The sequence below is a fragment of the Myxine glutinosa genome, chromosome 8, assembly GCF_964187855.1.
Source record: "Myxine glutinosa chromosome 8, kmMyxGlut1.1, whole genome shotgun sequence".
Lineage (NCBI taxonomy): Eukaryota > Metazoa > Chordata > Myxini > Myxiniformes > Myxinidae > Myxine > Myxine glutinosa.
The window spans coordinates 99,417,938-99,441,635 of NC_136268.1; the positions used below are offsets into that span (position 1 = coordinate 99,417,938).

The 23,698-nt window shown below is 44.6% G+C and overlaps 1 protein-coding gene across 7 annotated transcripts in view; it reads right to left on the minus strand.

The window, feature by feature from the left end:
* The window catches only part of RNPC3 (RNA binding region (RNP1, RRM) containing 3), a 72,180-nt gene that overhangs the window by 1,871 nt on the left and 46,611 nt on the right, over positions 1 to 23,698 (minus strand). For 4 of the 7 annotated variants that reach the window (XM_068124929.2, XM_078783575.1, XM_078783576.1 and 1 more), the window contains exon 16: positions 18,292 to 19,513. The exons of 1 other annotated variant lie outside the window; for it this stretch is intronic. The gene's annotated coding sequence lies outside the window, so the exon portion shown is untranslated. Of the gene's footprint in view, positions 1 to 18,291; positions 19,514 to 20,599; positions 23,024 to 23,698 lie in introns of those variants that run through there. 2 more of the 7 variants (XM_068124926.2, XM_068124928.2) reach the window with 1 other exon arrangement.

The window sequence follows — 23,698 nt, forward strand, 5'->3', positions numbered from 1 at the left end:
CACCTACAGAACGGACAGTCTCAAAGAAGGCACCAGGCTTGGTCGTGGCACTGGCATACCACTCCATGTGACTGAACAGACATCCGTGCCACGAAACTGGAGCAGCTTCCTTCGTGTAGATTCCAACAAAAAGACATTATTCAGTTTCCTTGCTGATTCCCTGCAAACTATGCCTATTCCAGAGGGAAAAACACTTCTTACAACCTTAGAAGAAGAGGTTAAATCAAAACCCCCTTCTGATGTTTCTCAAATTCAACCATGTACGCATGAAGAGGCTGATTCACGAATGATGCTACATGCTTGGCATGCATATCAGCAGGGGTACAGAAGTATCGTCATTCATGCAACAGACACGGATGTGGTTGTGTTGGCTATCGCAATGGCAAGCATTATGGACGGTTGTGCAATGTGGTTGGCATTTGGACATGGAAACTATTTCAGGCACATTGCTGCTCACACTATTGCGACTCACATTGGCCCTGAACGCTCATGGGGGCTTCTATTCCTGCATACTGTTTCCGGATGCGATACTGTTTCTGCCATATGTGGGATTGGCAAAAAGACTGTGTGGAGCATATGGAATTCCATGCCAAACTTGGGGGAGGTCTTCAATCATCTCTCACATGCACCAGCGGAAGTAACAGATGATGACATGGACAACATAGAGAGGTTCTTCGTTGTTCTGTACAGTAGAATTTCCCCTCTGAAGAAAGTGAACGAAGCACGCAAGCAGCTGTTTGCTCAGGGAAATCGGCAATCGGAAAATATTCCACCGACAAAAGAGGCACTGCGTCAACATGTGAAGAGGGCAGTCTTTCAGGCCGGTCACATCTGGGGGCAGTCCCAAATTGCTAACCCAGAGCTGCCTTCACCTGCAGATTGGGGATGGGCTAAAAATGCAGATGATGTCTGGCATCCATTTTGGACAGTAATGCCAGAGGCGTCAAAAGGGTGCCGAGAGCTGATCAAGTGCAAGTGTAAAAAACGGTGTGCTGGAAATTGCAAATGTTCTGCTGCTAATCTACCATGCACAGAACTATGTTTCTGCTCTGGACAATGCTTCCGAGATGAGCAGTAGGAGAAGTAAAACGGATGGAAAAAAGCTTGCAGCATGTTACGGCTGCCAACTGGTACGAAATATACTTTGAAATGAGCTCTTTGACTTGTTATATGATTTGTCAACTAGGGATCCATTGAATTGGTATTGCTTTTGCAAAGAACCCGGGATTTTCAACATTTCGTCTTGGCGGCCATATTGGAATTCAAAATGGCGGCCATACCATTTGTCAGACATTTCAAATTATTGCCTTATTGAACTCAGCATGTCAACATACCCTTGTGTACAAAATTTGAGCACCACAGGTCATTTAGAACCCAAGATAGGGATTATCAACATTTCGTCTTGGCAGCCATATTGGAATTCAAGATGGCGGCCTGTCCATTGGTCAGACCTCTTGGATCCGCCAATTTTTGAACTCAGCATGTCAAAATACCCCTGTATGCAAAATTTCAAACTTTCTGCCGGATGTGAACATCTCGTGCAATTTTTGTTACATATCTGCCCCATACTCTAGTAGCTCATGGTGGTTGAGTATGCACTTTATTGTACAGACCTAAACTCTTCAGGAATCCACTAATTGAAGGTCCAGGAACAATATTTGGTTGGTAACACATTTGCCACTGACGGCGAAATAGCTGAAATGGCCATACCCCTTTTTGGGCCACGCCCCCTTTTTTGCCGTGACTGTATCTACAGAACCGTTGGACCTAGGAGGTTGCCCGACCACTCAAAATTTGCGCAATGGCCACATTATGGGGGGTCAGTAATACATTTTCATATCCAAAAGTCAATGGTTTTTAAGATAATTGCCAAAAACCGATTTCAACACGTTACGAACTACAATTGTATGATACCACCAAGGCCACAACATTATATGACACTTATACCTTTTGCATCATCCTATTTTGGAATTTACTTATTTGGATTTCTACACTTTTCGCCTTTACTACAGCCACAAAACGTGACACATTTAATGTTCCTGTCTCTGCAAGTGCACGTTTTGGTACTCATACATGCTCTTGGGCATTTGCATGGAGGAGGCAGGTCATCGGGCCTGCACGATACTGGCAGTATCACTGGTGTTATGCCAACGTCCGTTGCTTCATACCCATACTGGAGTGGATCTGGTTTGGTGACGGCAGGAGTTGGGGCTTGCAACCACATCTTACACTGAAGAAATGCTCGCTTTATGTGTTCTCGTAGCGTTGATGAACAGCACACAAGCTGGTTGAAGTCCAGTTCTTTCTTGGAGTTGTGGTACTGCTCCCATCGATATTCATCGAAAGTGGAACAGTCGGTCTTCTTTAATCCAGACACAAGGAACTTTTCAGCATTGCTTGTTATCTGTGGTGACAGTTCTTCTACACCAAACCCTTCCAGTAGGGAGAGATCGATGGATGCTTTCAGGCCAGACAGCTTTGGACCCACCTTGCTGGTACTGTCGCAACCGCTGAGAGCATGAATGGCTGGGAGACACGACACCAAACCGTTGTCCAGTTGATCAACCAACATGTGGACTGGTACAGTTTTCTTTGTTTTCCGGTTACCAAGCTTCACGTACAGCTTTTGTAGTTGCCAGGTTGTGTTGAAGTGGAAGATGAGGTTGACAAAGACATCTGTGTCAGGCGAGTCGACCAAGACTGATTGAACCCCGTGTTTCACAACACCATCATTAATATGGAACATGATTCTGTCGTCGGCTTCTTCTTGGTTGCTTGAGAGCTCTGCGATCTGTGTTTCAGTGCCAGCTAACAGTTTCCTGCATTCACCCCCATATACTCCTCCAAAGAATATTTCCTTGTCCGACTCGACATTCTGCAGCATCCACTTGAAGACATACTCCTGCAACCGAACTTTGTTCAACATTGAGCTCCAGAACATATCAAGATCGACAGGGAGTTTCTGATTGTCAGACCCAATGGTGATTGTGATTTGTTCTGAGGAACTTCGCTGTGCCCGTTCCATTTGCTTGATTGATGATTTTTGATAAACATCAAAAATAATGTCTATTCTTGTGGACACGGAGCCTGTAGCAAGAATCCTGTTGGAAAGACTCTCAGCCAATTCCCCGAATGTGTGAAGGCCCATCTTTTTCATCGGTAGTTTACGCACAAGTGCCATGAAGTCCACTATTGTCATCTGAGCGTCACTCTTTACATTCCTCGTCTCCTGTGGAAGGCGACTGACAAGTTCCCTGGCTAAGGAGGCTTTATCGGGCTTCTTCAATTTGATGCCATCTTTACATTCAGTGGTGAGGAACTGGGATGTGCTGGTCAATTCATACTTCAGGAGTTCTAGCATGCTGTACCCTCTTTCTCTAGCATAGTCAATGTACCTAACCGTTTCCGCTGCATCCTTTTTCGCCATCGATTTCTTCGCTGTGAACGGAGTAGAAGTACGTTTCACGAAAACAGTCTTGCGGTTGGTAGGGATTGTATCATGTAGGTGCTTCTCCTTATCCTGAAATCTGGTCTCAACAAACTCTTCATAACTCTTCTCACCAATTTCCAGGCATTCAAGTAATCCGTCGACAACCTCCTGGGGAATGTCAGCTCCAGTAGAGATGTTCTGAAGTCTGATTCCAGCGTCGAACGGATTGTTGATGGATTTTATGTAATCCAGAAGGGCCTTTGCACGAACATGGCCAATCTTCGTAGAACTTGGATTGAACTCATGGTGTAGGCTCAGCTCACTGTCATCTTTGTCTCCCAAGTTGCACCATTCCAGCAGCTGTGCCACATGAAGATCTTTCTCATGCTTTAGGAGATTCCATAAGGCTACTGCTTCTTTCTGTCTGGTCATCCCAATGATACCTCCAGCAACCTTGGCGGGTTTATTGTAACACTTCTCGAGTGCCATGTCAAATCCTACTGCACTGCCTTGTCGGGTAGTGTGGTACATCACCCATCCACCATCTGTAAAGCATCTGTAGATACCCGGGAACTTCCTTTGTAGGTCCAGGCAATCTTCAAGGAACAGCGTACCCCATCTGCTATAGTTTGTCCGGCCAAACCCGAAGAACAAAGGCATGCACCTCCGCACAGCTGAAACGAAAAGATGCCAATCGCCTTGCCGAATAGAGTGTGTAAGATCTCTCAGGATAGGATACAGCTCATCCAGAAACAAGCTCCAGTACCTCACATTCTCATTACAGGCCGTTTCTTTCCATTCGGTGAAATACTTCTTCAAGTCTGCATGTAAGATCTTGCTTTCTACTTGCTTCTCGGTGCGACGCCATGTTGTTTTATGGGATACCGCTGCCTGCATGCAGGCTCAACGACAAAACACCCATGACCGGAATTTCTAGCCATGTCTAGACTCTAGTCTAGACTCTAGACTAAATTCTAGTCTAGACTCTAGTCTTGACTCTAGTCTAGACTCTAGTCTAGTCTAGACTCTTCAGGAATCAAGTAATTGAACAATAGGAACAGGAACAGGAACAATTACGAATAATATTGTAGTTCGTAACATGTTGAAATCGGTTTTTGGCAATTATCTTAAAAACCATTGACTTTTGGATATGAAAATGTATTACGGACCCCCCATAATGTGGCCATTGCGCAAATTTTGAGTGGTCGGGCAACCTCCTAGGTCCAACGGTTCTGTAGATACAGTCACGGCAAAAAAGGGGGCGTGGCCCAAAAAGGGGTATGGCCATTTCAGCTATTTCGCCGTCAGTGGCAAATGTGTTACCAACCAAATATTGTTCCTGGACCTTCAATTAGTGGATTCCTGAAGAGTTTAGGTCTGTACAATAAAGTGCATACTCAACCACCATGAGCTACTCTAGTACCACTAATGGAGATATTTACCATCGCGTTCTCTCATTCTTCCTTGTACATGGAGATATTTACCATCGCGTTCTCTCATTCTTCCCTTGTACATGAAGAGATATATGTTACCATCGCGTTCTCTCATTCGCGTTCTCTCATCATGACTATATTTTATATGCACTGATAGTGGAGTGGACCTGCTCGCTGTGTCCTGTGATCCCACCTGCTCATCCCTCCAAACGATTCCTGTCCTTCCATCCTTTTGTGTACGTGAGTTTGTTTTGTGTGTTCTGTCCTGGGTAATAAGTTAAGCCTGTTTAGTTAAGCTAGAGTTTCACTGTGTCCTTCTGGTCCATCCCTCTTTCTACATTATTTTATTATCCTTCCTTCTCCTTGGTTTCTTTTGGTTGTAAATAGCAAATAAATTATATTCGTATTTCCTACTTCTGTCTTCCTCTTCTTCACATCCGTGTCGCCTTTGTCTTTTCCCCATTGAATATCTGTGGCACGATTTGGCCCACGTTTAAGGAATCGGGTCTTAGTCATTGTTAATAGTTCGGGCCGCGGCCGCCATCCACTCGGCAAATCAACACCTTATCCGCGGTCCGTAACAATTGGTGTCTGGGTGTGAGATACGGACCTGAGGCGCTTAGCGCGCTCAAATTACGAGTGGGCCGAAATTTTTGTTTTATTTTAAAATCTTAAATTTGGAAATCGTGCCATGGCTGGTCAAGGTGACCGGATGCAGGTGGGGGAATTAGAAGAGGGGTTAGGGGTAACCCAGGACCAGAGGGAAGAAATGGAGGAGAGCAATAAGGAGGTGGTTGAGGAGGTATCAGGTGCGCAAGATGGCGCCCTCGCGCACGTGGTTGTAGCGGCACCAAATTTAGCCGCGCCCGTGGTCGCAGCAGCCGAGCCCGAGATGCCAATGAATTTGGACCTGTTTATGAAACAGATGATGGCCTTTATGGTAAAAACAGACGATAATTTCAAAGGGATGGAAAACAGATTGGGGAACCAAATTGAAGCAATAACGAACGAAATGAGGGCCAATAATGAGGGACTGGCGAGGGACAAGGCCAGGTATGAGGCAAAGCGGGTGGAAAGGGACAGAGACCGCAGGTTGAGCGAAAAGGTCCCAGGGGTGCACGAGGAGGTAAAGCGGGTCGAGGAGCACTGGTTGGGCGAAGTGGAGAAAAGCGCGGGTACAATGACGGGTATAGAGATCGCGAACCGGGGTTTGGAAAAGCCGGCGACCGCTGAGGTAGGAGAGAAAATTTTACTAAAGCCAACGGTCGGCGAAGTGAATAAAGAAAAAGCAGTAGTGGGAATAATCGAAATTGGAAAAACGACGGAGGTAGCCCGGGAATTGGAGGAAGGAATGGATAATGCTCAAAGTCCCTGCTCACATCACGATGCTGTGCTTAACCCAAATGGAGGTTTGCAGGTGCGCGTGGAGAAAAGGATCCCCCAGGTGAGTCGTGCTGTGTATTATGCGGGGAGATTTTGTGGAAGGATGTTTGGCGACAACAGGATTGTCGCGGGATTGGGATCGATATGGCACCCGGGCGTTGGTGAAGGGTCCCGTGTGAGTGGAAATGGCGTGCGTGTGAGGAAAAAGTGTGCGTCGGCGAGTGGGTGTGTTATAAAGTGTGGGAGTGAAACCGAGTGCGAGCGAGAATGCACGTCGGGGTGTACGGAGTGTGACACGAGGAGTGAGTTGGTGGTGGAGCGGGTGCGAGGATGCACGTATGGGATGAACGGCGAGGGTGTGCGAGAAAGCACACCTGAGTTGGTGGTGGCGCGAGTGCGACAGAGCACATCGGAGCGTGGTAGTGGGTGGATGCAGGAGTGCACGCCCATGGTGAGTGGTACGGAGTACGTACCGACGAGGGAGAGTGCGCAAGACGGTGCGCGATGTGCGTTAAGGGAGTGTGCGAACGGCGAGTGTGCGCGAGAGGTGTGGTGTGTAACGGGGAGTGCGTTGGTGGAATGGACGGAGTGTGTGGGATGCACTGGAGGCGCCGAGACGCCAGGTTTTGTGAGTGTGAAACGGGTCGCGTATGCAAGTGAAGCATCGACGTTGACCGGGTTAGCAGCTAGGGCGACGGATAGCGGGCGCTCGGTGCGCGGAGCCCTTTGGCTTTGTTGGATGCGAAGCCTCACGCGGATCGATGCTGCGTCGCCCCGCTTCGGGGCGTTGCGCACGATTCGGGCCTGGCCCCGCCCCGCACGGTCGAGTCCGGGCCTTGTCGGGCGAGGCGACCGGTCCGGTTCAAGGGCGAGTAGGAGGAAGCGGTACGGAGCCCCCTGACGGGGGCGGGGTTCCGACCGGGGGAGATTGAGCCATCGGGCCCGGGACCGCGAGGTGCCGTGCCGAGATGGTGCGTGGAATCTCGGCCCGACCAAACCACCTCCCTTGAACCGAAAGCCGGACGGATTCAACCTGCAGGCGACCAAACCACCCGAATTCATTGCTCGGCTTTGCGAAGCCGAGTTTAATGATGTCATGACGCACCGAGGCTAGGATATAGCGGACTGTGATGATGGTGATACTGATAGTGTTTTTGGATTCGAAATTTTGGGATAGAAAATTTTTGATTGGTTGGAATTTGGAGAGCAAAATTAATAGTGGGAGATACCCGATGTGATGGGATGGCAACTCTGCCATCCCTCACAGCGGGGGCAAAGGAGCACTAGTGTTATGGGGTTGGCAGTGAAAACTAGCCCGGGAGGGTTAGGATATAGTGTGTAGGGACCTAGAGAAGATGACCATAGGTAACGTTAAGGTTAGGTAGCAACATTGAACCTGTAGTGGGGACGCAGATAGATTAGTTGGATGATAATGACGTGGTATGTGCTTAGTTTAAAGGGAAGACGGGGAGCACTAAGTTAGCAGGGCAACAAGTAGTTAGATGAGATGATGCCGTGTGTGTGAGGATCGAAAGTGTATTGAGCAGGGTATGAGTAAATGATTGTGATTGTGAGTTGTATTGAGCATGGAAGTGTATGAAGCAGCGTATGAGGAATACTTGGTTGTGCATTGTATTGGTGTTGTGTTGACCGAATGGTCCAGGAAGGAAGGAGGGTGCAGGTGGCACCAGGTGTGATTGCACAGGTGTGCAACAACAGGTGAATGGAGAACAGGTGTATGGAATAAATGGTCTGGAGTATATGGAGTATTGGAATGGATGGTCGTGGAGTGAGTATGGTGGAAACTGTGGAGTAGAGTGGACGGTGCGAAGGTGTGGATGGGGGAAAGGAGGATGGACCCCATCACGAATACCCGGGGAGGGTAGTGTAAGAGTTAGGTAGAGGGTACAGGTAAATTGTGGTTGGATATTGGCATCTGTGGTGCGTGGTGGAAGAATGATGGTTGAATGGGTGCATTAGTGTTGTGGAAATGGGTGGGCGTGTAGCCTGTTAGTGCGTGTAGTCGGATGGGCACTCCACCACTGTGAGGATGTCGGCCAGGTGAGGCCGCAGGTGGGCTCTGGGAGCCGGTAGAGTTGTTGTGGATGGGGCCCGAGGATCCGGAGGACGGACCCGGGTAGCCCAGTGCCAGAGGGCACCGAGGGGTGACAGAGCCGGGAGGGGCCTTCCCCAGTTAGATAGGTTAGGGTGAGGAGCTAGGTAAGCTCGGGTGGCAACTGCAGTGGTGGAGGTGTGCAGGTGGGTAGACCTGCTGGGAGAGCTACACGACTCAGCCCGGAAATTGTGCAAGGGCACCGGGAGATGAATCAGGGGAGTGAGACCCCAAATTGATAAGCACCACAGTTTGGTCAATGGGAATTTGGTTCTTAAAACCGCATAGAGTAAGTTGGCCAATGGTTTGGCAGGGAAAGACCCCGGGTAGTGTAAAGTGTGTTAATGTCATTTATAAGATAGTTAGGTTTGAAATCTCCTTGCACCATCTACATCCACTCACCTGAGGTAACGATGGTACTCCACACCATGCCATGGTTGTTTTTATTATGTTTGGTGCAAATGTTTTGGATGTGAGATACATCATGAAGTGGGTGTGACATTGTGCTTTGTTGTTCCATCTCTCCCTCCTTATGAGGATTGATAATGAATTGGTGATGGCAAATTTTGAAGTAGTGGGAGTGAAGACGAATTTGGTATAGGGGAAATAGGGGGAAGACGAGACATTAGTGACGAATTTGTAAATGTGTAGATTGTTGTAAATATGGGGTAAGGGCAAGGGTAGAGTAGGTGACGGGGGGGTGACGTACGGTAGGGACGAGCTTTTCTCCGCTCCGTCTCCATACGCACCTCGCCTAGCATTGCCTTTATTGATGTGTACCCTTGTGGCCTTACCCCTCGCTCACCTGTCTTTTCCCCCCTTTGTCTCCCACATGAGGACTGTGCGCCACTGGGCGCCGAGGGGAGCGTGCGTGAGTCCGCCATTGTGCGCCCGAAACTCTCGCAACCACAGCTGTCTGCATCGATGCACCACCTTATGGACCACATGTCTGTGGCTGAGCACCACTGATGGACCCCATGGGTTGGGGCATGGCCCCTCTGCTGGAACCGGCCATGAAGGCCCGAGATCTTGCTGGCGGACCTGGGTCACAGGGCACCTATGCCCCACAGGTGAACCACCCCTAGTCGGCCCTGTGGGCCATAAATAAATAGAAACGGACACGTTTTGTGCACTTGCTTTTATTATTGCAAATAGGCCGCCAGCAAAGAAGATGACAACAGGAAGAGAACAATAGCCAGCAGAGGGAGCCGAAGAGCAAGACACCACCAAGGGTTTGTTGTTTTTATTTTTATTGAACAGTGATGACTGTGCACCGATTGGTGCTTGAGGGTGTATTGGTGCGTTTTGGGGTGCTTCATGGTGCGTCGATGCAGAGCAGACTTCCCCCCCCCCCCCCCCCCCCCAAAAAGAACAATCACAAGTCCTGGGTTGCATTTTGTAAATAAAATAGCGTCGTTGTAAATAATGCGCCCCCACCGGAAATGTTTAGTTTGAAGACAATTCTGCAATTCGGTTAGCTGTGGGCGTGAATATGTTAGGCAGGGTGCAATAGAGCAGCGGGACATATTTATTTATGTTTTAAAACTGTCACACTCAGGGTCAGGTTAAATGTAGAGGGAACTACACCTACGTGCCACACTAAAAGTAAAGGTAAGAGGCCCGGGATGTGCCTAAGAGGAGGAGGGTGCAGTGTTGTGGATATGAGGATTGTGTTTTTTTTATTGTTTTATTGTGGACCCTCCTTCCTCCAGTTGTGTATAAAGGTCAAAGTGCGTCCCGTAATTAGGTCATAAACAATCACGTTAGCCAATCATAGATTTCCCCCTTGTTGACAGTTATTTCCTTATTCTGTGTATTCGGTTAAGGCTCGTTCCCACTAGTTGACATTCTCCATTGCACCAAGTGAAATAAGGTAGATCCCCTTTCATTCCCATTCCCAAAGCCTTTCCTGCCAACTGCATTCGCCGCAGCTGCTGGGCGGTTTTCACCGCGACTCCATTAGCCACGAGGTAGGCTTGGAGAAGAAGGGGGGGGGGAGCTGCCGAATCCTGGGCGTGCCCGCCCATCGTCATCAAGGGTGGAGCCAGAGGGCCCGTGCCGACCAATCAGGGCCGAGGCGAGCTCACCGATGGGCGTGTTCTGGAGGCCGGCGGCTTGATTGCCCGCGGCGTTATAAAAAGCGCGCGCGGAAGCCTTTGACACAAGTGCCAAGAAAGAGTTGGAAGAAGTGCCAAGAAAGAGTTGGAAGAAGTGCCAAGAAAGAGTTGGAAGAAGTGCCAAGAAAGAGTTGGAAGAAGTGCCAAGAGAGAGTTGCAAGAAGTGCCAAGAAAGGGTTGCACCAAGGTTCCAAGAAAGGTTGCGTCAGAGATACAGCAGATGCGTGACCCAACTGAGTTCTGCAGAGAGCCGCTTCAACCAGCCCCGTTTCAACCAGCCGCGTGAAGCCCTGACGGGGCAGCGAGTGACCCTGCCGGTGTGCGGTGTAAAGCCGAATACAAGGAGCTGCCGGCTCCTCGCTTCCCGCCCGGAGTGGACCTGCTCGCTGTGCCCTGTGATCCCACCTGCTCATCCCTCCAAACGATTCCTGTCCTTCCATCCTTTTGTGTACGTGAGTTTGTTTTGTGTGTTCTGTCCTGGGTAATAAGTTAAGCCTGTTTAGTTAAGCTAGAGTTTCACTGTGTCCTTCTGGTCCGTCCCTCTTTCTACATTATTTTATTATCCTTCCTTCTCCTTGGTTTATTTTGGTTGTAAATAGCAAATAAATTATATTAGTATTTCCTACTTCTGTCTTCCTCTTCTTCACATCCGTGTCACCTTTGTCTTTTCCCCATTGAATATCTGTGGCACGATTTGGCCCACGTTTAAGGAATCGGGTCTTAGTCATTGTTAATAGTTCGGGCCGCGGCCGCCATCCGCTCGGCAAATCAACACCTTATCCGCGGTCCGTAACAATATATTACCATCGCGTTCTCTCATTCTCCCTTGTACATGAAGATATATATTACCATCGCGTTCTCTCATTCTCCCTTGTACATGGAGATATTTACCATCGGGTTCTCTCATTCTTCCCTTGTACATGAAGATATATTACCATCGCGTTCTCTCATTCTCCCTTGTACATGGAGATATTTACCATCGCGTTCTCTCATTCTTCCCTTGTACATGAAGAGATATATATTACCATCGCGTTCTCTCATTCTTCCCTTGTACATGAAGAGATATATATTACCATCGCGTTCTCTCATTCTTCCCTTGTACATGAAGAGATTTACCATCGGGTTCTCTCATTCTTCCCTTGTACATGAAGATATATATATTACCATCGCGTTCTCTCATTCTTCCCTTGTACATGAAGAGATATATATTACCATCGCTTTCTCTCATTCTTCCCTTGTACATGGAGATATTTACCATCGCATTCTCTCATTCTTCCATTGTACATGGAGATATTTACCATCGCGTTCTCTCATTCTCCCTTGTACATGGAGATATTTACCATCGCGTTCTCTCATTCTTCCCTTGTACATGAAGAGATATATATTACCATCGCGTTCTCTCATTCTTCCCTTGTACATGAAGATATATTACCATCGCGTTCTCTCATTCTCCCTTGTACATGAAAAGATATATATTACCATCGCGTTATCTCATTTTCCCTTGTACATGGAGATATTTACCATCGGGTTCTCTTATTCTTCCCTTGTACATGAAAAGATATATATTGCCATAGGTTTCTCTTATTCTTCCCTTGTGCATGGAGATATATATTGCCATCGGTTTCTCGCATTCTTCCCTTGTACATGAAGATATATTACCATCGGGTTCTCTTATTCTTCCCTTGTACATGGAGATATATATTACCATAGGTTTCTCTTATTCTTCCCTTGTACATGAAAAGATATATATTACCATAGGTTTCTCTTATTCTTCCCTTGTACATGAAGATATATTACCATCGGGTTCTCTTATTCTTCCCTTGTACATGGAGATATATATTACCATAGGTTTCTCTTATTCTTCCCTTGTGCATGGAGATATATATTACCATCGGTTTCTCGCATTCCTCCCTTGTACATGAAGATATATTACCATCGGGTTCTCTTATTCTTCCCTTGTACATGAAAAGATATATATTACCATCGGGTTCTCTTATTCTTCCCTTGTACATGAAAAGATATATATTACCATCGGGTTCTCATTCTTCCCTTGTACATGGAGATATATATTACCATAGGTTTCTCTTATTCTTCCCTTGTACATGAAGAGATATATATATTACCATCGGGTTCTCTTATTCTTCCCTTGTACATGGAGATATATATTACCATCGGGTTATCTTATTCTTCCCTTGCACATGGAGATATATATTACCATCGTTTTCTCTCATTCTTCCCATGTACATGGAGATATATATTACCCTCGGGTTCTCGCATTCTTCCCTTGTACATGGAGATATATATATTACCATCGGGTTCTCCTATTCTTCCCATGTACATGGAGATATATATTACCATCGTTTTCTCTCATTCTTCCCTTGTACACGGAGATATATATTACCATCGGTTTCTCTCATTCTTCCCTTGTACATGGAGATATATATTACCATCGGGTTGTCTCATTCTTCCCTTGTACATGGAGATATTTACCATCGGGTTCTCTCATTCTTCCCTTGTGCATGAAGAGATATATATTACCATCGGTTTCTCTCATTCTTCCCTTGTACATGGAGATATATATTACCATCGGGTTCTCTCATTCTTCCCTTGTACATGGAGATATATATTACCATCGGTTTCTCTCATTCTTCCCTTGTACATGAAGAGATATATATTACCATCGGTTTCTCTTATTCTTCCCTTGCGTTCTGTATTAGTGGAAAACAACTGCTGCACGTCTACAAAATTATTGCCGCTTCCTCTGAAGATGGTCCGTCAACTTGACAATGCTGTTTGTCATGGAGTGGTGGCTTTACGAAATTCTGGCATGAAACAGCATGCTATTGCTTGGCAGTATGGCATCACTCAAGGTCAGGTGTCAAAGATCCTGAAACGAAATGCTCAGAGGGGTGTCCCTACTCCAATACCGAGGCCAGGACATCCCCGCAGAACCACAAGGAGGGATGATCGCGAGCTGCACCGGTTAGTCCGCAATGGCCGTACCAAGTCAGCTAATCGGCTTAGGGCTGAGTGGCAGCAACTGACAAATGTGCCTGTATCCAGAAGGCTAGTCAACCAACGACTGGTTCAAGCAGGCTATCGTGCCAGGCATCCCCTGGGAAAGCCACGCCTGACCAGTCAACACCACCAGCGCCGATTGCAGTGGGCCAGAGAGCACCGTCAATGGCAGCCAGGACACTGGAATCACGTGATCTTCAGTGACGATTCTAGATTTCTGGTCTATCGTCAAGATGACTGCGTCCGAGTGCGCAGACAAGTGCATGAAGCCTACAACAAAGATTGTATAGTGCCAAGAGTCCAAGCTGGAGGTGGTGGGGTGACCGTTTGGGCTGCTTTTCATGCAGGGGGCAAAACTGACCTGGTTGTTCTGAATGGAAACCTGAACCAGTTCAAGTACAGGGCCATTCTGGAAGCAACATTGCTTCCATTTGCTCGTGCAGCCTTTCGAGGAAACTTTGTCTTCCAAGATGACAATGTACGGCCTCATTGTGCTCGCATGATCCAACACTTTCTTACTGACCGTGGTGTAGAGCATATGGAGTGGCCTGCCATGTCCCCGGATATGAATCCGATAGAGAACTTGTGGGCAGAATTAACGCGTCAAATCGACCACTTGGACCAGCAGCCGACCTCTGTGCGTGAATTGCAGCAGGCTATTGTCACTGCATGGCAAGCGATTCCTGTCCAAACTTTGGCAAATCTCGTGAACAGCATGCCTCAGCGTGTACGTGATCTCCTGAATGCTTGTGGGGGTTACACGAAGTACTGAACTGTAATTTTACTGTCCATAATCCCAGTCGTAATTTAACTTTTGTTTTTGTTAAAAAAAATTTTGGCTAATGTGCAAAATAAAGAGATACTTCTGGAAAACGTACAGAAATTTAACACAGTACTGTCCATGAATTGAGTTCGATATCAGTTTACATCACTTTCAAGGATCAATTTATTTGTTTTGAAATGTCAAATGTGGTTTTTGTTTCTTTTAAAGGTCACATTAACAAAATCTGGAATAATTTCAACATAATTCCAATGAGCTTTTGGTTCTAAGACATCTTGAAAAGTAAGTTCACCCCCACAAAAAAAAAATTCCATATTAAATGCCAAGTTTGTATATATCTGTATATATAATATATATATAGGTATCTGTATATATACATCTATATATATATATATATATATATATATATATATATATATATATATATATATATATACACATCATCCTGGTGACGTCTGTACCTGCACCACTGTTCTCATCCCCACTGCAGTCCTCTTATAAGTAGGTAAACAAATTGCATTGATGTGGTGTTCATTTAGCACAGGTATGATGGGACAAATATCCTCCTGCATCAAAATTCCTTGTGCAACCCGAGCGGACGTGAACTGGGCTGATAATAACACTTCATACACACAAACATGAGAATAACACTTCATACAACAACACAACATGCATTTTAAGGCCATTTTCCCTGCTGGAGCGGGGGTTAGCCTTCATACACAAATACTCAAAATAAGACAATAACACTTCATACACAAACATATTTGTTACAACACAAACCCTGGGCACAAACGGGCGGTTTAAAACACAACAGCAGCCCCTTGTGGGTGAATAGGATATCACTCATTCTCTCCCTTACAGTCATGATGGACAATGACTGGTAAAATTAAAACGGCACTCGGTATAGAGAGCATACTTCCGCCGGGCTGAACAGTTTACATTTTGTATCCCACTGATAGGCCGGATCTAGATTCAGACCTGAACCAAAATCTAATCAGCTTGGTCTTGTCACTTACCCAACTCATCCACCAAGTTTTGTCATATATTGTCCAAAACTTTTTGACATATGTACAGTCGTGGCCAAAAATAGTGGCACCCTTGCACTTTTTTCAAATAACTCACAATTTTCTCGAAAAATAAGTTGAAATTGACAAAAGTATTTGGTCTCCACAATTTTTTATTTCACTGTTAATATTAGAGAACCTTTGTTTTTGATTCAGAACTTAATAAATCCTTTTAAATAAGAAAATAAAACTAAATAACATTGACAACATTATGGACACCCGAGAATGATATTTGGTAGCACAACCTTTGGACAAAATAACTGGTCAAGCACTTCCTATAGCCATGAATGAGCTTCCTACACATCTCTACTGGCAGTTTGGCCCACTCATCTTGTGCAAACTGCTCTTCTACCTACTCCTCTCCGGCCTTGCTCCCCCAGCTCTCTCTGGGCTCAGTCCCCCAAATATTCCTACAGGTCGCACAAGAGCTGCCAGCAACCCTCTTCTGGTGAAATTGCCAAAATCAAGACTCTCTGCTCACCTTCACTCCTCTTTTCTCCCGCCTCTGGAACAAACTCCCTCACTCTCTTCAATCCCACTCCTCCCTCCAGGTCTTTAAAACAGCTGTTCACCACCATCTCTTATCTTCCCCCATCCAAAACCTTGATCTTTCCTACCCCTGCAAATTTCACCCCAGATCCACTTTTTTGAAATACCAACTTGTTTCCTGGAAGTCCTTGCAGTGTCCTTGTGTTTTATACTTCTCCCCCTCCTCCCCCCTTCCTATGCCTCCTCCCCCCAAGCCCTCTCCATCTCACAGATCTCCCAATGTCCCTTCTCTCAAATGCGGTGTTTTTGCTTCCCCTTCTCTCCCCATCCTGTCTACCGCTACCCTTATTATATGTTTTGTATGTCTGATTTTTTTGTGTGATAAATGTTAGCTCTTTCACGAGCCTCGATCCTGTATACATACATACAAAAAAAAAAAAAAAAAAAAAATTCTCCCAGATTTGAAGGGTGCCTTCTCCCAACTGCTGTTTTCAGATCTCCCCACGGGTGTTCAATGGGATTCTGATCTCGACTTATTGCTGGCCACTTCTGAACAGTCCAGTGTTTTGTTTTGAACCATTCCTGGGTGCTTTTTGAAGTGTGTTTATGGTCATTGTCTTACTGCATGACCAATTACCTTCGATGGAGACCCAGCTTTCTGACACTGGGTTGAACATTGCGCTTCATAATGTCTTGGTAATCTCCTGATTTCATGATGCCATGTACACATTCAAGGCACCCAGTGCGAGAGGCAGCACAGCAACCCCAAAACATCACTGAACCTCCTCCATGTTTGACTCTAGGGAAGGTGTTCTTTTCCTTGAAGGCTTCATTTTGTTTTCAGTAAACATTAAGATGTTTTCCTTTACAAAAAAGCTCTAATTTGGTCTCATCTGTCTACAGGACATTCTCTCAAAAGGATTTTGGCTTGTTCGTGTGTGTTTCGGAAAACTCCAGTTGGGCTTTCTTACGTCTCTCTCTCAGCAGTGGGGTCCTCCTGGGTGTCCTACCATAGAACCCCCTTCGAATGGTGCTTTCTCCACCATTCGAACAATCCTTCAATGCAATCCTCGATCAAGTTTTCTCTTGTGGCTACGTCCAGGGAGGTTGGCTCGTGCCATGGGCCTGAAACTTCCTCATACCATTGCGTACGGTGGACACAGGAACATCAAGGTCTCTGGAGATGGACTTATAGCCTTGAGATTGTCCATGCTTGGCTACAATCTTGTGTCTGACCTCCTCATACAATTCTCTGGTTTTCTTTCTTTTCTCCATGCTCATTGCGGTATACACAGTGACACAAAACAGCAGAATGACTCCTTTTCTCTATTCAAACTGGTTGAATGAGCGATTTTTATATTTATACCACAGGTGAGTTATATTCCAAAGTAAAGGAGAATCACCTGCTTGAAATCGAATTATTTCTAACAACTTCTGAAAGGTGCCAATAATATTGCCCGGGCCATTTTAGGATTTCTGTGTGGAATAAGCTAAGATTTAGTAATTTTTTCAGCTTTTTAGTTCACCTGGAACGAAGTTACGGGGAGCTTCTGCGATGGCACGTCAGTCCGTTAGTCAGTCTGTCCATAAACACTTGCCAAAAGACCAAAATAGATCTTCTCCAAAACCGCTGATGGGATTGTAACCAAACTTGGCACAAATGATATTTGATATGTTGTGACTGTTTGTTCACAGCATGAAAAAAAAAAAGAGGGCGTTTCAAGGGGGTCAAAGTGGATCCACGTTGTGGATCTCCTCTTCTGCACTCCTCTTCTGAAACTACACACACTATTTCGATGAAACTTGACCACAACCTTAATCTCCCTTGATGTAACAATGTTTGTTCACGGCACTAAGAAAATCGAAGTCTAGGAGGGTCAACGGGGGGTCAAAGCGGGTCCAGGTTTGACCCCCCAAAATAGATATTTGCTTTCTTCTCTGAAACTACACACACGATTCCGATGAAACTTGACCACGACCTTCATCACCCGTGCTGTACCAAAGTTTGTTCACGGCATTTAAAAAAAAATCTGCCCCTTTGGGGGTGTATGGGGGGGGTTTCCCCCCAAAATAGGTATCTGCTTTTGTTCTCAGAAACTACACATGCAATTCCGATGAAACTTGACCACAACCTTCACCACCCATGATGTACCAAAGTTTGTTCATGGCATAAAAAATAAAAAAATCAGGGTCTATGGTCGTCTATGGGGGGAGGGGGGGAGGTTGCTCCCAAAATAGGTATCTTTTTTGTTTGTTTGATTAAAGTCTTATAATTAAGTAGTATGATTGTACATGCTGCCCTGTCTTCTGGCAACTATTGAAATTGGTTAAAAATGCCATGATACAGTTTAAAATACCTTTAGTTAGTGTAGTATTCTGCTTTATTCTACCAGGTGAGTGCCCATGGGTATTGCCTCCATGTTTTTGTTTTGTTCCACTGCAAACCAAAGAAATACATGTGTGGATACCCCCCAAAAAAAATTTATTTCAACAATTTTCTGGAAGAAATGGTGGATTATTTGAAAAAGTGCAAGGGTGCCAATATTTTTGGCCATGACTGTATATCGTTTTTGGCCCTGTCATGCATGCATCGTGTATGTATCGCATATCATGTATGCATCATGTATCGTGCATGTATCATGTATGCATTACATATGTATCACCTATCATGCCTATATTGTGTATCATACATATATAGTGTATCATGCATGTATCATGTATGTATCACCTATTACATATAATGTATGTATCATGTGTCACACGTGTATCATGTATGTATCGCATATCATGTATGCATCATGTATCATGCTTGTATTGTGCATGTATCACGTATGTACTACATATGTATGCATCATGCGTCATGCATGTATCATGTATGCATTACATATGTATCATCTATGTAGCATGCATATATAGTGCATCGTAATATATAGTGTATCATGTATCACATATCATGTATGTATCATGCATCATGCATGTATCAGCATGAGGATGTATCATGTATTTATTGCATATCATGTATGCATCATGTATCATGCTTGTATTGCATGTGTATTACATATCATGGATGTATCATGCATGTAAAATGCATGTATCACATACGTATCATGAATGTATCAAGTATGTGATGCATGTCATGTATGTATCATGTTTCATGTATGTATGTATCATGCATGTATCTTGAGGCATCACATATGAAGTTAGCCTGAAGACATGCACAAGCATGACATCATCACTAACACTGTATTCCATCTGCCAAACCGAAACAAGACATCCTGGATGCACCATGCACCCTCACTCTAAACACTGGTACCTAATCGACTATATTATTGGCTGAAGAGCAGGCAGGATATCAGAATTACCAAAGCCATGTATTGGACAGATGGTTTGGCTGACCACAGACTAATTATCTCAAAGCTGAACATAACTACTCAACCTAAGAGACAACCCCACAGGAAAAAGTCAACAAGTCTCAACACCTCTAGACCCAACATGGGTACTGCGAGTCAAAATTTCCTGGAATATCTGGATTGCCAGCTACATGGGCTAAACTTTGTGTCTCAGTGTGGAGGATGACTGGATGGCCTTCAAAGACTTGGTACACTCGACAGTCCTAGAGTATTTGGGATCCGCCATCTGTAAGCACCAGGACTGGTTTGAAGAAACCAATGAGGAGATCCAGACTCTGTTGGAAGAGAAACACAGTCTCCTTAGACTCTAAGAGCCAACTTAATAAATGGCCATTCATCTGCTTCAGTGTCGTAAGAATTTGTAAATGAGTTCAATTTTTCTTGTGATACTACCTGACAACGGCATCAAACTGCATTCTCTACCTGTGATGAAGAACCTCATCTTCCAAGGATTCTTGTGCATTTATAGATCCAGTAAATGAATGGTAATTTATGGTGTTTATCTGGAACCAACAGTTTTCTTATTTTTGAGGGATTTATATTGTGCTGCATCAAGTCCACTTTTTCTTTTTTTCTTTTTGTATACAAGATCGAGGCTCGTGTAAGAGCTAACATCAATCACAAAAAACAACAAACGGAAACACAAAACATACAATAAAGGGAGCGGGAGACAAGATGGGGAGAGAGAGGGGAGCACAGAAGTACAACAGCAGAGAACAGGGACAACGGAAGATCTGTGGGAGGAAGAGGGCTTGGGGGGATGAGACATGGGAAGGCGGGGGGGGGGGGGGGGGGAGGGGTGGGAGAGGTATAACAAATGATCACTTTATCAGCATTATTTGTGTTTTTACCTGCGACATATCACAGGTCTACAATAGCTTTGTGTTGCTGTTGGAGTTCTTGTTGGGGATCGATTTTTGAAATGTGCACACATTGGTCGGACAGTTGCAGCCTTGTGTTACGTTACACCCACATCTGTCACTTGACTCCATCCACCATAGCACCAAGAAGCAATATGGCTGCCATCTTAGTTTTCTGGTGGACCTAACAGCCTGTCGGCCTCTACTGATTATACACTACCCAGGTTTGTTGAGTCAGATTTCCATTGGCTTTGTTTGGGTCGAGTGTTATTCACGATGAGGGCTCCCAAAATTGAATCATGTGTTTTTTTTTGTTGTTTTTTTGTATACAGAATCGAGGCTCGTGAAAGAGCAAAATTTGTTGAATAGTAGTATGGTTCAATCAAGCCCGCCATAATGAACGGTAATAAAGCGTTACATTATGCAAATTGCTGAAACCATTGGCTTTGTTTGGGTCGAGTGTTATTCATGATGAGGAACCCCGAAAAATCAAATTATATGTCAAATAATAGTAAGGTTTAATCAACGTAAACATCAGAATACAGGGTAATCAAACATGACGTTACACAAGTTGCAAAAAAATAGCGTTACATAATTTTTAAACAGTCCCATGTTGGGGTTAAGCAATCTGTAACCGTGTGACAAATCAGCTCATTCTGATATAACCGTGGGGAGGGTGACATGGATAAGAGGTGTTGAGTTAATCTTTTAATAGCACATTAAATGTGTGTTTCCCCATCATGCTGTTCATCTATTAAGAGTGCTTTAAATGCAAGTTTCCCAAATGGCCCGTTACCGGATATTGTCGCAGCTTGTGACCACAGTGCGGTCAATCTTGCTAGTTCTTAGAAAGTCTACTTTAAGAATAATTCTTCCATAGAAGTGTTTGAATGTAAAATGTTTTGCACAAAACGCTATAATATTACTTGTCTTGTCGGTAGGAACAATAGCGTAATGTATTTGAAGTCAGTTTCAAATGACCATGCTCCTCTGTATTGTCTAAAACTACTTTCAGGTTAATTATTCAACATTTGTTTAAATGGCCAACTTTCCTTTTCTATGCATTTCTCAATGTCTCATTTAAAAACTATTTGGTAAAAACATTAAAAACTATTTAATTTGGATGTTTGATATTTTGTGCTTGTCAATGTATGCTGTGAATCTTTAAATATTAAATGTAACAATTACAATGAAATTTGCTATTCAATCATACCTCAACCTCTATAGATTGTAATGTTTCTTTACAGTTGAAGATCTCACCCCTTATTGAACTTCACAAAGTGTACACAACCCTTCGTGGTTGTTTTTGTCATATTGGTTCTGGAGGTTTCCACCCTTTTCTTTGTTGTCAAAGAACTTTGATTATATCATCTTTTCTACTCTCAAGTTCTTTAGATTTCTCTTTATACACTTTATGGTAAATTATATCCAGAAAGGCTTCTATGTGTTGGATTGGGAGTTCTTGGGGATCATCATCTCCAATTAGTCTGTTAACTATTTACCAAACCTCTCCAATTGTTAGAGATTCCAGTTTATTTTTTCAAGTATTGATCTTGATTACACTGCGATTAATTCATCCACTGATATTTGATTTGCTGAAATCTAACCAATCATTTACAAACTGTTGTGGTGTGTCTGTGATGGTGTAACCAGATGTTTACATTCATAATAATGTGTTCGGTGTCTCGAAGAGTGTCTTGGCAAAGAAAGTATTAAAAGAAAACGGAGGCGATTTTTTTTAACCTTTCCTATGACATGTATTTATCATTTAATGTATTATTTCATTCAATCCATATGCAGTGCTTAGTTCTTTAATCCAGAAAAGTTCTCCACACTCGTAAAAAGATAATCTTACATTCCATTCTCTTTCCTGCCATTACCTCTCATCTGTTCGACTGCTTCAACTCTGAAGCTTGTGTTTTTTTTAAAGTATCCACGAGTAAAGGGATGAGTGAGTCATGGAAAACAAGTAGCTTTATCTGGGTTTATAGTTCCACTCCTATGTGCATTCATCCTCATATGACACCTCTGTATCTTCATCACCACGGTTTTATATTTTATAACCCTAACAGCTCTGTTAGTATTAACTTAAACGATAAAATTGTGGCCAGTGAAATCATGACTTTAATACACAGACAGACAGAGAAACAATCTTTTCATCACCAACAATGGTGACTTTTTGCAGTGTTAGCACCCACGCATGGGTCTAACTCTGCCACTACAACAGCTCGCAAGGCCCAAGGTACTAAGTAATGAAGATGCAACAACAGTTGTTTTATCATTTCAGTGTGGCAAGCCCATGGGGCAATGCCAAAACCTTCTGGCAACAAAGGTATCTGAATTCCAACATTGGACACTCAGAACTAGCAATGTCCTTTCCGTCTGCAATGATGCAACAGCTGGGGCTGCCTCCATCAACTCATTTCGTTCAATCCTCAGAGCCAGGCTTCCTTTGCCTGTGTCTGTTATGACTGCTCTTCTAGGTCATTTTATGTTGAGAAGCAGAAGTGGTGATATGGCCAGAGCCTTTATGAGAACTCGCCACCTCAAACAATCCTGGCAGGTATCCAACAAGTTAGTTGCAAACCCATTGAGCTTCAGGTTCTTACTTGCCACACCCTTCCACCAGTGTGTATGGACTCAGTCCATACCTTAGTCTGGTATCTCCTCCTTTAATACAGCTGAAGAGTAGTTGCTTGGGCATTCCATAGTCGGGCATATGGTGCACATGACCAAACCACCTCAATCGTCGGCTGCATTGGAGCTCGCGTTAAATGTTCCGGTTGGTGTTGGTAAGGATGCTCCTCATTTCCTCATATGCAAGCTCCTCATTTTGTTCCACCTGGAGATGCCCAAATGAGTTTGTAGGCATCTCAGGCAAAAATGTCTCCAACAATTGTTGGTGGAGTTGGAGAGGGGGTCCATCTTTCACAGCCATGTAGCAATTGGGGAAGGATTATGGCCAAAGAGAGCCTGATCTTAGTCAGATAGTCTTAGTATGTCAACAACTTTTTCATCTGCAGTACTGTACAAAATCTAGGATTCATGGAAGAGTAAGGTAGTTGATTGCAGTTATATTACATTTCCAATATTGTGAAACTAAAATTGTGATTACAATAAAAAGGTGTAATATACCTGTATGCATAAGTGTGTGTATATATTTATATATATATTGTTGCGGTTTTGTGAATAAAGGATGACTCCCCCCCCCCCCCCCCCCCTCGTAGGTAGTTGCACCACAACATGTAGCCTCGCTGTAGTTCAGTTATTTCTAAGTAAATGTAAGCATAGTCTCCTTTCCTGTGTTAGTTTGCGTTGAGCAGGCCAGTAAGGGTGGGTCTCAATTGGGCTAGAATGCCAAGTGCTCGGCCTGGAACAAGTCTGGCAAGGCCGAAGGGAGAAGCTGCAGGGAGTGGCCGGTAAGCAGCGAGCCGCCAATCAGAGCTCGAGGGGAGTGGCTCACAACGGCGGCGAGAGGAGGGGCTTGGAACATTTGGGTAGGACCGGGGAGGGGCTATATAAAACCCTGCCCCGAGCCCCCGCGGCAGAGCTGAGCAGACAAGTCAGAGAGTCGCCCCGAGAGAATCAGTGAGCGTCAGA